At 45.8% G+C, this 15,482-nt stretch overlaps 1 protein-coding gene across 3 annotated transcripts in view; it reads right to left on the bottom strand.

Moving 5' to 3' along the window:
- The window catches only part of LOC121081382 (synuclein alpha interacting protein), a 94,747-nt gene extending 80,659 nt beyond the window's left edge, over window positions 1-14,088 (bottom strand). For 2 of the 3 annotated variants that reach the window (XM_040580373.1, XM_040580375.1), the window contains exon 1: window positions 13,304-13,462. The gene's annotated coding sequence lies outside the window, so the exon portion shown is untranslated. Of the gene's footprint in view, window positions 1-13,303; window positions 13,463-13,968 lie in introns of those variants that run through there. The other variant, XM_040580374.1, reaches the window with a different exon arrangement.
- Between the last annotated feature and the right edge of the window lie 1,394 nt (window positions 14,089-15,482).

Below are 15,482 nucleotides of genomic sequence, written 5' to 3'. Positions count from 1 at the left end.
GGAAAGAACTAACGCCAAACAGTGCTCTCTTTAAGTCTGTAACATTCAAATGCTGTATTTGAAGTCAGAAATTTAGAACTTGACTCATTTACATTTGCCTGCCAAAATATATATCCTGCATTTAGTCCCATGACGATTTTTTGCTTCGTGTGAGCTTTAATGATAAATTCAAGGGAAAACTCCTATGTAAGTAACATTCCCTACAAGAGTCACAATATGTCAAGTATATCCACCATTTGTGTGAACTCTGCACCACCCTGTTGACGTGTGGAAGGCTTGTTTTCTCTGCAACAAAGGCCAAACCACTCTCCTATTCTGTCCACCTGCACCCTTTTTTTCCCTCCTTTTTTAACTTATGGACAATTGACTCTTACTGTACCATCCTCTGCAAACAGAAATTCACTACGGTATTCAATGGCTAAACTCTAACGAAGTCTAATACTCCAAATTTTGAAGGGAAACTTTCTGCAGATGCAAAGTGGGTTTTACTCACAGTCAGGGTCTGGGGCACCAGTAGATAACCAGCAGTACACTTCCATGTGGTACGTGAGTCAGTGTTAGGCACGGCACATCACAGAGCACGTACCTGCACATATCTTGGACATGGGCCAAAACCCCAAACCTTGAACTCAAAACCTCACAAGAGGCCACTCTCCTTGTCACTTGGACGAACCCACTTCCATTTGTGACTACTTGATGAAATACAAAAATTTGACTATATGCATATATTACAGGTATTTACTTTCAAAGCAAAGAAATACAATTAAAAAGCATCTAGCAATTTTACTACAAGTTACTTTTCTCATAATTAGCAATGGCACTTGACCGTTAACAGCTATGCAAATATCCTTATTTTGATAAAATCAAAATGAAGGACAAAATCTTTACAATTTTTCATACCTTATTCCCTAGATATAGCCTAAAATGTTGTTTGCAAAAGTTCTTAGAAGTTAAACAGTGTAAATTACTGGAAATTCAAGCATTGCCAAACAAGAATTTTTTATTTCAGTTTGGTGGAAACTGGAAAATTCAATGAAGAACAGCTAAAGTTCTCTGAGAGACATCTAAACCCCTAGATCAGAACGCTGTCTTTCAAAACTGTCTTCTTTTAATTTGAGAAATCAGAAGTAGACTGCAACTGCACTTGTGCAGCTATAAAGTGCTACCATACCTACAGTGCTGCTATCCAACACTATTTGTTTTAAATGATAAAGGCAGCAAATATGACCCAACATCAGCACTCAGTTGTACAGGTACTAGTGCTCTAACAGAAGTGTAGGATGAGATGACAGCAGAAATGCCAGCTACAGAAGTAGCAATACTATTTTAAGCTGTAATTTTGTAGCATCTTCTTTCAGAGATTCTTAAAACCCTTTACAAAAATGTAACTACACCTTGGAAACCAGCTAAAGAAATAAACCTCACTATGTCAATAACTACCATGTTACAAAATTTACGCAAGGGGACATTCATCTCCTTGTACTGACTTTGATACAGTCTAACTGAAGGATCACACTGTAGTGTTTTACAAAAGGAACTCAACCTCACGCAGGGCACAACCAAGACTACCCAGAAACAGCAGGCGGTTATTTCCACTTCTTATTTCCCCCCATCCAGCATTTAGCTATTCTAAATCTTATTTAATTTATATCTGCTTTTTTCAATGTCACTCATCAGTACTGTACAAGTGTTTCACAAACATTCATTAATTCATTCACCATCTCCATTACAAGATGAGAAAGCATTATTATCCCCATGCAGAAATTGGAAACGGAGACAAAGGGACTTCAGAGAACCTACTGAGTAACACAAGAGAAGGGCCAGGATCAGGAACGGTGCATGGGAGAGTACCTGTGTATCTGTTCGTATCTCCGGACTGTATTCATCACTGCCAGAAGTGGGAGATGACTCTCACTGCATTTCACATCTCTTATGTACCAGACACCAAAAGGCTCGATGTAGACAACGTAAACATGAAAGCATATAGCTTTCATGGCTGCCTGCTATATAATGAGCTGGGTGTCATGCTTAGCACCGTACAAGGCCAGCATGACAGAGGCAGAGACACAGGTTAGCCAGTGTTGCCCTGTCCGTATTAATTATAATGATCCTTTTTGCAGTGTTTCACAGAATCACAGAAGAGTTGAGGTTGGAAAGGACCTCTGGAAGTCACCTGGTCCAACCTCCATGCTCAAGCAGTTTCAGCTACAGCCCATTGCCCAGGACTGTGTCCAGGCAGCTTTTGGGTATCTCCAAGGGTGGAGACTCCACCACTTCCCTGGGCAACCTGTGCCAGTGCTCAGTCACCCTCACAGTGAAAAAGTGTTTCTCGATGTTCAGAGAGAATCTCCTGTGTTCTAGTCTTTGCCTGTTGCCCCTTTTCCTGCCCCCTGGCACCACTGGAAAGAGCCTGGCTCCACGCTCCTTGCACCTTCCCTGCAGGTATTTTTATATGTTAATAAAAGCTCTCCCTAAGCCTTCCTTCTCCAGGCTGAACAGTCCCAGATGCTTAGTCTTTTCTTATGTGAAATGCTCCAATCTCTTACTGATTTTTGTGGCCCTTTGTCAAAGTCTCTCCAGCATGTCCATCACTCTCTCATAATGGGCAGCCCAGCACTGGACAGTTCTCCAAACATGTCCTCACCGCTGTTGAGCAGAGGGGAAGGATCACCTCCCTTGACCTGCTGGATGTCCTCTGTCCAGTTCAGCCCAGGATACCATTCACCACCTTTGCCAAAAGGGCACACTTGCTGGCTCATGTTCAACCTGGTGTCCACTAGGACCCCCAGGTCCTTTTCTGCAAGCTACTTTCCAGCTGGGTGGCCCCCAGCATATACTGGTGTGTGGGGTTGCCCCTCCGCCGGTGCAGGGCTTCGCACTTCTGTGCAGTAACTTAAGGTTACTATCAGCCCACTTGTCCCACCTGTTGAGCTCTCTTCTGGTTGGCAATGTTGACCCTCTGGCATATCAGCTATTCCTTCCAGTTTTGTCACCTGCAAACCTGCTGAAGATGCACTCTGCCCCACCATCCAGATCATTAATGACGATGTTAAACAGGACTGGACCCAGATTTGACCCCTGGGGTACACTGCCAGTAACTGGTCTCCAACGAGACTTTGTTCCACTGGTCACAACCCTCTGGGCTGGGCCATACGGCTAGTTTTCAATCTGCTTCAGTGCTTGTTCATTCAGCCCACACATAAACAGCTTCTTTGTGAGAACCTTATGAGAGATAGTGTCAAATGCCTCACTGAAACCTAGGTAGACACCATCCATCGCTCTCCCCCTCACCTACCAGGCTACACATTTCATCACAGAAACGTATTGAGTTGGTAAAGCATGACTATCCCCTCCTCCCCAGTGACGACTAGAGACTATTTTCTTGTCCTTCATGTGCCTGGAAATGGTTTCCAGGATTAGCTGCAGGGGCATCTTCCCAGGGGTTGAGGTGAGGCTGGCCCAACCATAGTTTCCTGGGTCCTCCTTGCCCTTCTTGAAGATGGGGGTGACATTTGCTTTCCTTCAGCCTTCAGGTACTTCTCCAAGTCACCATGACTGATCAAAGACTGCTGAGTGGCCTCACAATTACATCTGCCAGCTCCCTCAGCACTCATGGGTGCATCCCATTAGAGCCCTTGGATTTACATATGTCCAGTTTGCTGAAGTATTCCCTGTCCTGACGCTCTTCCACCAAGGGTATACCTTCCTTGCTCCAGCCTTCCTCCATGGAAAGCCAATCTTGCTAGCAAAGACTGAGGCAAAGGCAGCATTCAGTACGTTCACCTCTTCTACGTGCTGTGTAACCAGGTCGCCCACGCTGTTTCTTTACCCTGTTATCTATGTGCCTTCCAGCTCCATTAGCAAATGAGCCAATGATACCTGCTAAACATCCTTGACCACCATGCAACCTGCCAAAAATGGGAAGAGCAAAGACAGCACAAAGTGGCTCTTGATTTTTTAATTCAAAAGCATCTGACTTTGTAATCATCAGATATCTTGTAAGTGTTTATGTAATTTCCAGTGATGGCTGTTTTTCCAAGGAGCTTCAACCAAAAGAAGACGTTGAGTTCTACACTTTTAGCACACGATGAGCTACCTGTGTAGAGCACTGTCCTGTGGGAGGGCTCCCTTGGCATTTTGCAGGATCACTCAGGGGACCGAGGAAGACTAAGTACACTACAGGAGATACACTCAGCCTCTGGCTGAGCTGTTCCAAGAGAAGGATGAATCTTTTTCACAATGAAAAATATTAGTTACTTTCAGATCTCCATATTACAAAAAGATGTTGCTATTGATAATTCTGCTACTGCAGTTCCCTAATGTATTTTCTTCTCATTTTACAGATGGATAAGTGAAAAGAGTTAAGATAATTTATTCAGGGCCACGTGGTGCTAGAACCAGGCTTAGGTAGTATGTGCTTGCATTCTTGCCCTCCATCTGGCGAACCAAGACTGTTATTTTTCCTCAAAAAGGTGTCAAGGACAACCGTAAAAAATACTTTTTTAAAGAACTGTTTAAGGAAAGATGAGGGAATATTTTATTTATTTCAGTTCAACCATTTATCTAGAAACAAAATATTCTCTTGGCAGATAAGTAAGCTGCAACATTCCGCCAGAGCAAAAAGCTCAGCTTCACCTCACTTCTCTACAGCATGTCTCATGTCACAGAAACATATGCCTTGTTAGAGTCTATTTTGTATTCCTCTGTGTTTGACAGTACTTGCTTTTATGTGAAATATTTTTGTGGCATGAAAAAAATCTGCATTAATTCATCTTTTTATGCCCTAAATCTAATTTTCAAGCCCTGTTTTCTCCCTTTGTTAAATAGCATTAAAATTGCATAGTAAAAGAATTAGATACTTGACAGATCTTTTCACAGTATATCCTTAGATACAGATCAGTTTTGCTGTTTTCTGCTGGTTTGTTTGTTTGCCTGGTTGGATTATAATGAGTTCTGAATAAAAAACCACTAAAATCTGACATGGAAACATATTTGTTGGTCAAACCTTACTCTTACAACGTGGTACCCTAATTAGAAGCACACTTCATTGACAGAACTGTGGAGTAAAATAAGGATTAATCTGACTGACAAAGCAAAAATAACCCTTATTACCTCCATTAAAGCAAACCAAAACAAAACCCAAACAAAACCAACAAGTAACTCAGCAGTGTAGGGCTCCTCCTTGAAACATTTAAAAACCGTACACATTACTTCTCTTAAAAATATATTCAAATCCTTTTAATAAAGTGTGACTGTGTTTTATGTATGGTAACCACCTTACTGTCATTGCTGTTATTTTTCATACAATACCACAAATTTTTTTTACATAATTGTACTCTAGGTTCAACGCTTTCATAAAGAACATTTCAAAATGCTAAATTTCTAACATTGCTCCATCAACCTGGTTTCTCATTTGGATTTTAACACTTGCAAAAATGTGTGGGCCTGGGTCTGGAGGTTATTTAAAGCTGAGCTTAACAATCAGACTTGGAATAGAGACTATAAAATGAATTTTTGGAGTGGAAAATTGCCAGAAGTCTCTCCTACGCTCCAGTGCCCTTTCTATAACTCCTTAAAGAGAAGAATTAAAGAGTGAAATAACCAACTAAACCCAGCTGAAAATAAAACTAGTCTGTCTCAGTATAAAGAATAAGGGACACACACCCAGGTGCAGAGCATCCACCAACAGCGTTGTAAGGAAGCAGTGACCATGCAGTCGTGAATTTATGTCAGCATGCGTAGGAGTATCCACAGTAGTGCTAATCTAGATAGCCCTGTTAAAAATAGCAGTGAAGACAGATGAAAACAGACTTCAGCACGGCTTAACAATCTGTCCAGAAGGCTTCGACAGTCCTCCCTTAAGTCTAGGCTGGCATATCTTCACATCACATATAGATCAAAGGTAGTACAGATCTGTCTGCATGTCCTGCAATCACACTACTCGACTGCAGTGTAGACACATCCAGAAATAGTGCTACTGTAGATAAGTTAATCTAAAAATTGCAATTGCAAAAAGCAAAGCCTGGGAACACACTGTAAAGCAAATAGGACTTGATGAGGAACACGTGCTGGGAAGAGTGTCCATTTTGGTAATTGTATTAGCTGGGCTAATTCCTCCCCCTACACAACTTGCTTCCCTTGTCCTCCTGGAGGACACTGTAACATGTGCTGGTCAGCCCTTCCTCTGGGAATTCACTGAGTCAGGCCAGATTATCCTGATCCTTCAGGTACAGCAACTCACCCAGCTTTACTGTCTAATGAAGAGAGACTGTTACACTCTACAGGCAGCTGGAGGCATCTGTGTTACCTGTAAACGGCACTCATTCCTCTTCATAAAGCGTTAATGCCGGATGCCGAAGCCCTCACCTAAGCAGGCACATCAGTTAACTGCTGCTTCAAGGCCAGTTATTTCAGAACATCAAGACACCACAGCGCCTTCATCCATTACTGCTGCTACCAGGGGCAGAACTTCCTGTGATGCAGAAACCCAGGAGCTGATGAATTCCATCAAACTGAGGACCCTCCTCCGCTCAGACAATGGTTTGCTGTACAGCTGCAACACAACTCTGCTAGCTGCAAACTACGAGACACTACAGCCTCTCAAGGATCACTTACTGCCATTTGCCCAGCAAGTGACCAAAGGGATTTACACATGTTCCTAAACTGCATCATGAATGATTGACTCCGGAGTGATTTTGAGTGTGTTTTGCTAAATCACAACCAGAAGACAAGAAGGAATGCAGCTCTTCAGCATGCTTAGCTGCCTCACCAGAAGAGTATAAAGACACACAAGCTAGTGTTGATTCAGACAATTAAAGTTCTGGTAGGAATCGTATCACAGCAGCAGGGATTATATATGGGCTCATTTACCATGGGAAGAAGTGATCTACTGAACTACAGAAAATTCTGGGCACATGGATAAAAATCCCACGCTGCTGCCTGTCCCTCTGTGGAAACCTTGAGCACATGCACGGCCATGCTCCACTTAGCTGTCCAGACCTGGTCATTTCAGCACTCAATCACAGCTAAACCTCTAGTTATTGGGCAGTACTGTTCCAGCCATTTCATCTCAGACCGTATTTGTGAAGTGCTTTACTAGGAAGTGCAGAGAGACAATGGTTAACTCCTCTACACAGGGAGCATCACAGTAAAGAACAAAAATACAATTTCCATTACACTGTTTGCTAATGTGCTTCATCTATGACTCTCAAGAACAACTGTAAGGATGTGGGTGAGAGTTTAATTGCTGTCTGTTCAGCCTTAGAGAATGAACAGCTGAAGTTGCCAAGCCATGTTGTGAAAAACCTACCCATTATACTGACATCATCAATGCTTTTGAAAGCACTACCAAGCAGCTGAGATAACTGTTAGATTTGTGTCATACATATCAGTAGCAGATTCATAATGTTGAGCAACAGGTAATGATTTTATGTTAATCTCTCAGATATTGGTGCTCCCAAAACTCTGTTCCAAGAAATGTTGTATTGGGCTATTTGTAAACAGAGGCTTCCTGAATCTAGAACTAAGAGTCAACTTATCACCAAAAGCAGTGTCATTACCATTTATCAGATACAACATGGTACTCTAACACAAACATTAAAAGAAACATATTGAACTAAATGCAAAACCTTCAACTATTAATTTTCGGAACTGCACCATGTGCTCTGTAACGGTATATCACAAATTTGGTTCTCTTTTCACTTGCAACTAATTCCTTTCACAGCGTTTTTTTCCAAGATCTGGCCTGTTCAATCATAACGGCAACTAATGCTATCATAATTAGACATTAAAAGATAGTTGTCCTTTTCCTATGGTGAACTTAAAATGCCATACACTAATAACTAATAAAAAGATGTATATAGAGGAATGCAAACAAACTCAGACTCCTGAAAATTATGCTATCAAATTGCTTCAAGCAAATATCGCATCAAGATGTTGTAGAATGCATCATATTCTAGAGGACATGGAAAAGCTGAATCCTCCTTTTTCTAACTTGCTGCTTGTTCCATGGGTACACCACCTCACTCCATTCACACCTACCACAAGGATGCCCATTAATTTAAACAGGAACAATGCTAGAGTTCTGCAGGTATGAAGTGAAAAGCATTGGTGGAGTTCAAGTTTACAGTATTTACTCAAAGTTGCTAACATTTAGCCACCATAAATCTCTTTACCTCTAATTTAAAATCTGTTTCAAGTTAATGAAAAGCAAATAATTAGTGATGTAAGTATAACTTATGGTGATTCCATTCTGTAATTCAAGATAAGTTTTTACCCATGTCCTAGCAACAAGCATAAATATTGTGCTTTATCCAGAGCTCAACATATGAGTTTGCAAAATTGTAATATCCCAGTATTTAACGTAATTAGGTCACATACCTTCAGACTCTCTGCATGTACAAGAGGAGAAATTAGTGTACTTAGACTGAGCACAATAGGAGTGTGGGTCAGGGAGTGTGATGTGCAGCTTATTTACCTTGCTAGCACTCTGCTTCTGTGCACACTGTATTTCCCAGTTTTATTTTGTTTGTTTGGTTGGTTGGTTTGTTTTTAAAAACATCTTGGATGCATATTTACAAATATTAAAATAAATCTCTCACCATGCTGACAACTTCAATACTTAAAATCTTGAGCCAATTCAAAAGCAATTCTTGGGCTCTTCATAAATTTACTACTGTGATTAAACTGGAACTGACAGCATAGCATACAAAGGACAGAGTATTTACAGTTGTATTTTAGTAAAAGAGAACACAAGATAGGTACACGCATGTATAAGCATGCCAGCAGTTATATGTTGTTAGTCTGGACAGTTAAATATATTTCCTATTTCTTAAGAAAAATGCCATTCAGTGTGGCCAGATCCTGCATGGATGAATAACCAGCAGAGCAGTATAGCTTCAAATCATAATCATGTGCATACCCCTGTCATGCACATGTGAGAAAGCTATGCAGCACAGCCTGATTTTTACTAACAGATGTAAACAAGTTTGCTAAAAGGATGGGGGGCTGGAGGTGGGGGGTGGGGGGGGGGGGGGGCGGGGAGCGAGGCTTGAAGGGAAGTGTTAGGTTCCGGATTAGAATTTAATTGTAAATGTTAAGTTCCAGATTGATACAGTAACAATAAAACAGATGGGGGGGTGGGGGTGGGGGGTGGATTTATACTCAAGAAGAGGTCATGCAATACACTGTATTGAGTTTAAAAGGTAAGCGAGACAATGCCTTTTTCTCCAGTATAAACAAAGAAAATAATGGCAGCAGTTTGACTGCAAACAAGAACTTGGGAGGAAACGGAACTGAAAAGGAAATACTTACAGCAAACTTTACGAACCTAATGCTACGTTTTAACCAGAAAAACAATTTTCAAGCATTACTCTGTAATTCTTAATAAAGTGCAAATCAACCACATTCATACTCAAAATAAGCTTTTGTTAATGGTCCTTAACATACAAGAAAACATACCTAATGAAGGACTGCCCCAACTGCCAAACTATGGCAGCTGATACCTCTAAGATCTTCAGACCTCTGAATCACTTGGAGCTTTATCTTGAAAGATGAAATTACAGTTCCACCTTAGACAGGTAAGCAGCAGGTGACATTTCCACCACAGTAATTAATTAAATACCTTTTCCCCCCTCAGTTAAAAACTCTTGGGACCTTGAATCAATAAGGTATTTGACGCACACGTTCTATTTTCTTGTTTCCAATGGTTCCACTGTGCATATAAATCTATCGCACAACCACATTTGCATTTAAAGAGAAATTCCCTTGTGTTTACTATGCACCTGCTCCATGTAAGCCTATCTTCTCTGTCTCCTTTGAGAAATGGCAAAATTTGCCAGAAAAAGAGAGAGCACAGACACAACACTTCTCCAAGTTCTCTTGCCAATTATCTAAGCATTATTTCCTTTAGTTTAGTTGTGGTCCTATCCTGACAGCAGTTGAAAAGTACAACTACTTGCCCTTCCAAAATCCAATACTTCTCAACTTTAAGATATTTTTCATCTTGACAATGAACATATACATTCAACTGTGCAAAATCACTGTATTTTCTAAGCAATATATGGTCGAGCATTAACAAACTGGTTCCTTACAACGAATTTCACCTGAAAAATATGAACTTTATTTTACTTAGCACTAATTACATGGTTCCATAAGGAACGATGAGAATATTCTCCTTCTGGCAATTTACCTTCAACTCTAACCTGAAATAGATGTAGGTTTATTGTAATAACACTGAAATAAAAATGGAAATTGTTCCCTTCTCTTCCTCTCCTTGCTCCTGTAACCATGCTCATGATTCATGGGTTGCTTCTGGAGCTTCATGCAGGTAGGTAATAGAGTCAGACAAGGGTGGAAATAAAGCTCTGCTGCACATCCCATCTTGTCAGCTGAGATGTTTAAAAACTGTGTGAAGGGAGATAACTAGCTACATCCCAGAAAGGCTGCTTGGAACTTCTGGTCTTCGTGTTTGTGAGGTGCAGCATCACCACTTCATGTATACATGACATCAAACAATGCCCCAGCATCCCTGCACTTTACTTTTGTACTGCTCTCCATGATGGTAGAATCCCACCTGCTGGGCTGCCTCTGGCCATGTGCTCCCCTTTCTTGCTGGCATCTCATCACAGTGTGGAGGCAGTGCTACCCGCGTGTGTCCATCTCAGACAACAGAAACTACAGCAGCTGCAGCAGGGCTTTCCCCATCCTGGTTCTAATCAGGCAAGTGTCAAAGCAGGACAGAGCTGCTGTGGGTGTAGAGACAACAGGGGGCTGGGACATCCTGGAAAAGGACTGTGCAAAAAGACGTGTACCAGTGTGGGTGGTATCCCACCTCAGGTATGTGTGGGAAAGACTTCTTGCACTGATGAAGTTTGCATGGGGACAGGTTTTGGCTCCCAGCAAGACCAGACAATTTGGGAAGCAGAGGGGCAGAAAGAGGCACTTCCTAGTTTCTTGAAGCTCTGCTGATGCCTTGTCAAAAAACGGTTGCAAAATATGTAGATACTTGGAATTATGGATTTCCAATCACGAAAAAAATAAATGCAAAGTGACCTATCACTTATTCATAGTACTCAGCAGAGGGACTGCATCTCCGAAAGTACCACCTAGTCACACGTCCAACCAGTCTACCTTTCCCATGCAGCTCTTTGTAAACTCAGATGCTGGCCTTAAAGAAATCATGTCATACTTACTTACCACGTCACCGTCATTAGAGAAAAAACGTTGAGATGACAAGCAGTTTCTGTCTAACATAATTTACTGTCTTCTACAGGACCTACTTACCTGAAAGACTGCTCATCTCCTTATGCCAAAATGCCACTTGAGAGTATTTTGAGTAGCCCACACTGGACTATTCACTCAAACATGGAGGTTTTTTTAACAGACTGGTCTTTTACAGGCTCCTCTGATTTGGAGATAACTCTTCACTGGCCCCTTCCTCCAATATAATTCTGTTTTACCCACTTTCTCAACAAGCTACAAGCCACATCTGCTTTCTGCCACACATTGAGTCAACAACACAGACCAGAAATCACAAAGATCTGAAAAATGACTGAACTGCTGCTTTGAGACACCCTAGTGACTGGGTGAAGTGGGAGCACTCACTTAGCATAAGTCAAGTCTTTGACACACAAAAACACAGAGAAAGGAAACACACCACACCTTACAAAGGGAGCCTTTTCTCACCAGGCACAGGCACGACGCCTCTGTTAACTGAAGGAATACCTAAAGGTAATGCTGCTATACAATTTTGCAATGACAGTGGTAAAGTAAGTTTCTTCTTGACAACCGGACACGTCAAATTCTAATTGTTTTGTTCACATGAAGAGCTCTTCTCACTGTGTTTGAACTCTCTCTTAAGTGACCCCTCAAGCCTGCTCTCTAGACCAGGTTTCCAGCTTTAGGTGCAAAATCTTCAAACTATGGCTCCAGTATGGTGCCAGGTACACTCGCAGACTTAGCAGTATGAAGAGGGGAGTGACTTACCATGTCCACTGGGCAGCCCATGAGCTAGCTGCGGAGGATTTTAGGATGAAGAAGCTCATGTTTATGGGTGGCAGTAAGGAAATGCGTCATATTATGCATGGCTTGTGGGAGGTATGTGCAGTACATACACCTACTAAATTCAGCAAAGGCAGGACCCTATGAAAGTCGCGACATGTACAAGGCTTGAATACGTGCACATCATTCAACGTAATTCCTGGCCGCAGGATCAGACCTATTTGCCTAAGATATAATGTAGTTTTGATTTTTCCTATGCTACAGTTGTATTCTTTTCTTCAGCCATTTAAATATCACAAAAGGATCCAACAATCAAGTGATTTGCTCCAGAATAATTTTTTTTAAACTTGTTACCTTTCACTGTTGGATGGCCAAGGTGTACAATGAGGCCATGCTTCCAAGATTTTCTATGGAAACCATAGGCAGCAGCAGTTTTTTGGTGGATTTTGGGATGGGGAGGCTTTCTGAAAAGCAGTTGTGACTGATGTGGTATCTCTCCAAGAGCTGTGGCTTTAAGCCAGCCATTGAAAGTGCCACGGGGTGATAACACTGACAATGAAGACTGAGACTCTTTGGGAGCCGGTTTGTTGCCAGTACTCCCAGAACCCGATCCTCGAGCTCCTCACGCAAATCGCATTTGCTCACATAAAAACGCTCATTGATGTGGGTATGGAAAAGGTTTGATCCCTGGTGGTGCAAAAACACGATCTCGGACCGACCCAAGCATATGAGCCAAGGTGCAGTTTTTCTGCCAGGCAACCTGGCATTTGCTTCCCCGCAGTTACAGGCAACTCCGCTCCTGCTCGGTTTTCCTCCAGATTCCAGCGTGCCCGGTGGGACAGGAGGGCGCTGAAGCCTGCGTGCCCCTCCAGGGACGCCCGGCCCCGCGCAGAGCAGCGGCAGATTTGCGACCGCTTCGGGTGTCAGCGGCTTCCACTGCGCTGCGAGGGGCTCTGCGGCGGCACCCCGCGGGGCTGGCATCACGGATGTGCTCGGCCCCGGTCAATCCCCCCGCGTTCAGCCGTGATTTCATGCGGAAAGCACTTCCCCGGGGCGGGCGGGGGGGGCCGAGCCTCCCCCCGCCCGCGGCCGCCTCTCCCGCCGCCCGGGCACCCCCGCTCCCGCGGCCCCCCGGGACGCCCCCAGCCGCGCCGGGCGCCCCCAGCGCTAACCGCATCCCCCCGCAGGGGACCCCGGGCCCGGCTCCGCGGCCCCGCCCGCCTCCCCCCCGCCGCCCCGCGGGACAGCGCTGTCGGCGGCAACAAAGCCTCCCGCCCGCTCCGCTCCGCTCCCGTCGCCTCACCTCACCCCTCCGCTCCGCTCGGCCGCGGTCGTTCCACGGCAGCCGCGGGGGTGATGGAGACGGGGAAGGACCCAGGTGCCGCCTCTCGGCTGCCGCCCCCCCGCCACTCCCCGCCGGTGCAGGCAGGGCTCCGGCAGCGGCCCGGCTCCCGCCGCCCCGCCCTTCCACCGGCCAGCGGCCGGGGCCGGCAGGAGGCAGGGGGCGGCCCCGCCGCACGCCCCGCTCCCCGGCCGCCCGGCGGCGCGCTCCCGCAGGCGGCACTCACCCGCCCCGCCGCGCCGCGCCGCGCCTCCCCCCGCCGCGGCGGAGGCCTGCTGCGTCACAATGCCGCCGCGCTCCGCGGTCTCGGGGCGCGGGGGGCGACGCCACGTGACCGGCGGCGCAGGGAGGGGGGGACGGGGACCGGCGGCGCCCCCACCACCACCACCACCCCCCCGCCGGGGGGAGGCGCCCCGCGAAGGCGTGGGGGGCGGCGGGGGCGGGACGGCCGGGGCGCGGAGGCGGCGCTGCCCCGCCGGGGGTCCCGGGCGCTGGGTGCCCCCGCGCCCCCCCGCCCCCCCGACGCGCGTTCTGCGCACGTGTGCGGCCGTGCCCGCGCCCGCGGGGAGCGCGGCGCCCTCGTGCCAGGCGATACAGCGCGTGGCGCGGCGCTGCGCTAAAAATACCTGAAAACAGCGAGTTCGGGCCGCTCACATCTGTTTGGAATAAAAACTTGGTGGGTTTGGGGTGGCGGCTGTTCTGCGGGGCTTTTTTTTTTTTTTTTGGTCCGCTGTAAAACCTGGAGAGCGACGCCGCCGCCCGCCCGCTGGCGCGGATGGGGCCGGGGCACACCCCCCCTCCCCATCCCACCCCCCCAGCACCTCCCCGCGGGCGGGTCTCGGCCCGCAGCCTCCTTCCCCGCGGGGTGCGGGGGCGAGCGGAGCAGCGACGGCGCTCCCGCACCAAGCCGCCCGGTGCGCCCGCCAGCAGCCCAGGCGCGGCGGGGGCTGCCCGGGGGGCCACCCCGACAGGTCGCCCCGCGGGTGGGGGGTGGCGGGTGGTGGGTGGCGGTGGGGGGGCGCGCAGGACAGGGAGCCTGCTGTCTGCTTTTCCTCGTTGTGACTTAGCCTGTTCTGTGCCGTGCTTTCGCAGCATTATCGGGGACCTTTATTTTTTTCTGCTTCCCCCCCCCCCCCCCCCCCCCCCCCCCCCCCCAGCACTGTTCATAGGCAGTTTCCATGCTGTCTCTTAAATGTATCACCCTTCCACCTCCCCTGGCTTTAGTGAGCTTTTCACATCTCAAACACAGAGCTTCTCAGATTTCACTTTCTCTGATGAGCAAACACCGCAAAATCCCGAAAGATGCCATCTAGGACATTTAAATGAATTTATGCTAGTTGGGCATTTTGGAAAACTATCGCCCGCAGAACACATGAGGCACACGCAGCAGCACCGCAAGTATGCCCGCATCAGTCAGCACGGAGCTGCGCTCCAGATGAGGATCTCTGGAAACAGGGAAAACAGTTCAGCTTCCCCACTCAGTGAGTCTTTGTCCTTCCTATAGGGATTTCTAGTGAAAGTGCTAGTGGGAGTGTGGCTACTGGGCATAAAGAAAATAACTCGTTTAAAATAACTCGCTTAATCCTGAGACACAGTCATCAGACAGCAACAGCCTCAAGAAGCTTTTCAGCTGAACCCAGTGATCAGGAGGCGGAAGGAAGTGCAGTCCTCCGTGATGTGTTCCTTGAGCTATCTGGGTGCCACAGCATCATGCATTTTCAAATATTTTGCAGCTCATTTGACATACTTGCCCAGAAGTGGAAAGCTGTTATATTTCTTTCTTCTTAAATTGTATTTTTAAGATGTGTAGAAAACAGACTTGAATACGAATTACAGCGAATTCTAATACTCATGTGCAAGGCCAACTACAAGGAGCAATACCATCTTAACCACCTTTAAAAAGTCTTTGCTGATTGAGGGGGGGAGAAGGTTTACTTTGGAAACACCTTTTGCTTTTATGTCATTTGCTTTTATGAAAGGGCATATTTGGACACTGCACATTTCACACTTGTACATATACGGAAATTAAGTAACCATTTGGGGTATTTGTAATGCATTTGATTAGGTGGTTTTCTACAGGAATGTTGGTCAGCTGTGTGTGATTAAATGGTTTGAAAGGAATGCAGGTCAGCTCCAGAAC

The sequence above is a fragment of the Falco naumanni genome, chromosome Z (genome assembly GCF_017639655.2).
Source record: "Falco naumanni isolate bFalNau1 chromosome Z, bFalNau1.pat, whole genome shotgun sequence".
Classification (NCBI taxonomy): Eukaryota; Metazoa; Chordata; class Aves; order Falconiformes; family Falconidae; genus Falco; species Falco naumanni.
Note: the sequence above shows the minus strand (reverse complement) of the source record. Positions and strands in the feature narration are given on the sequence as shown.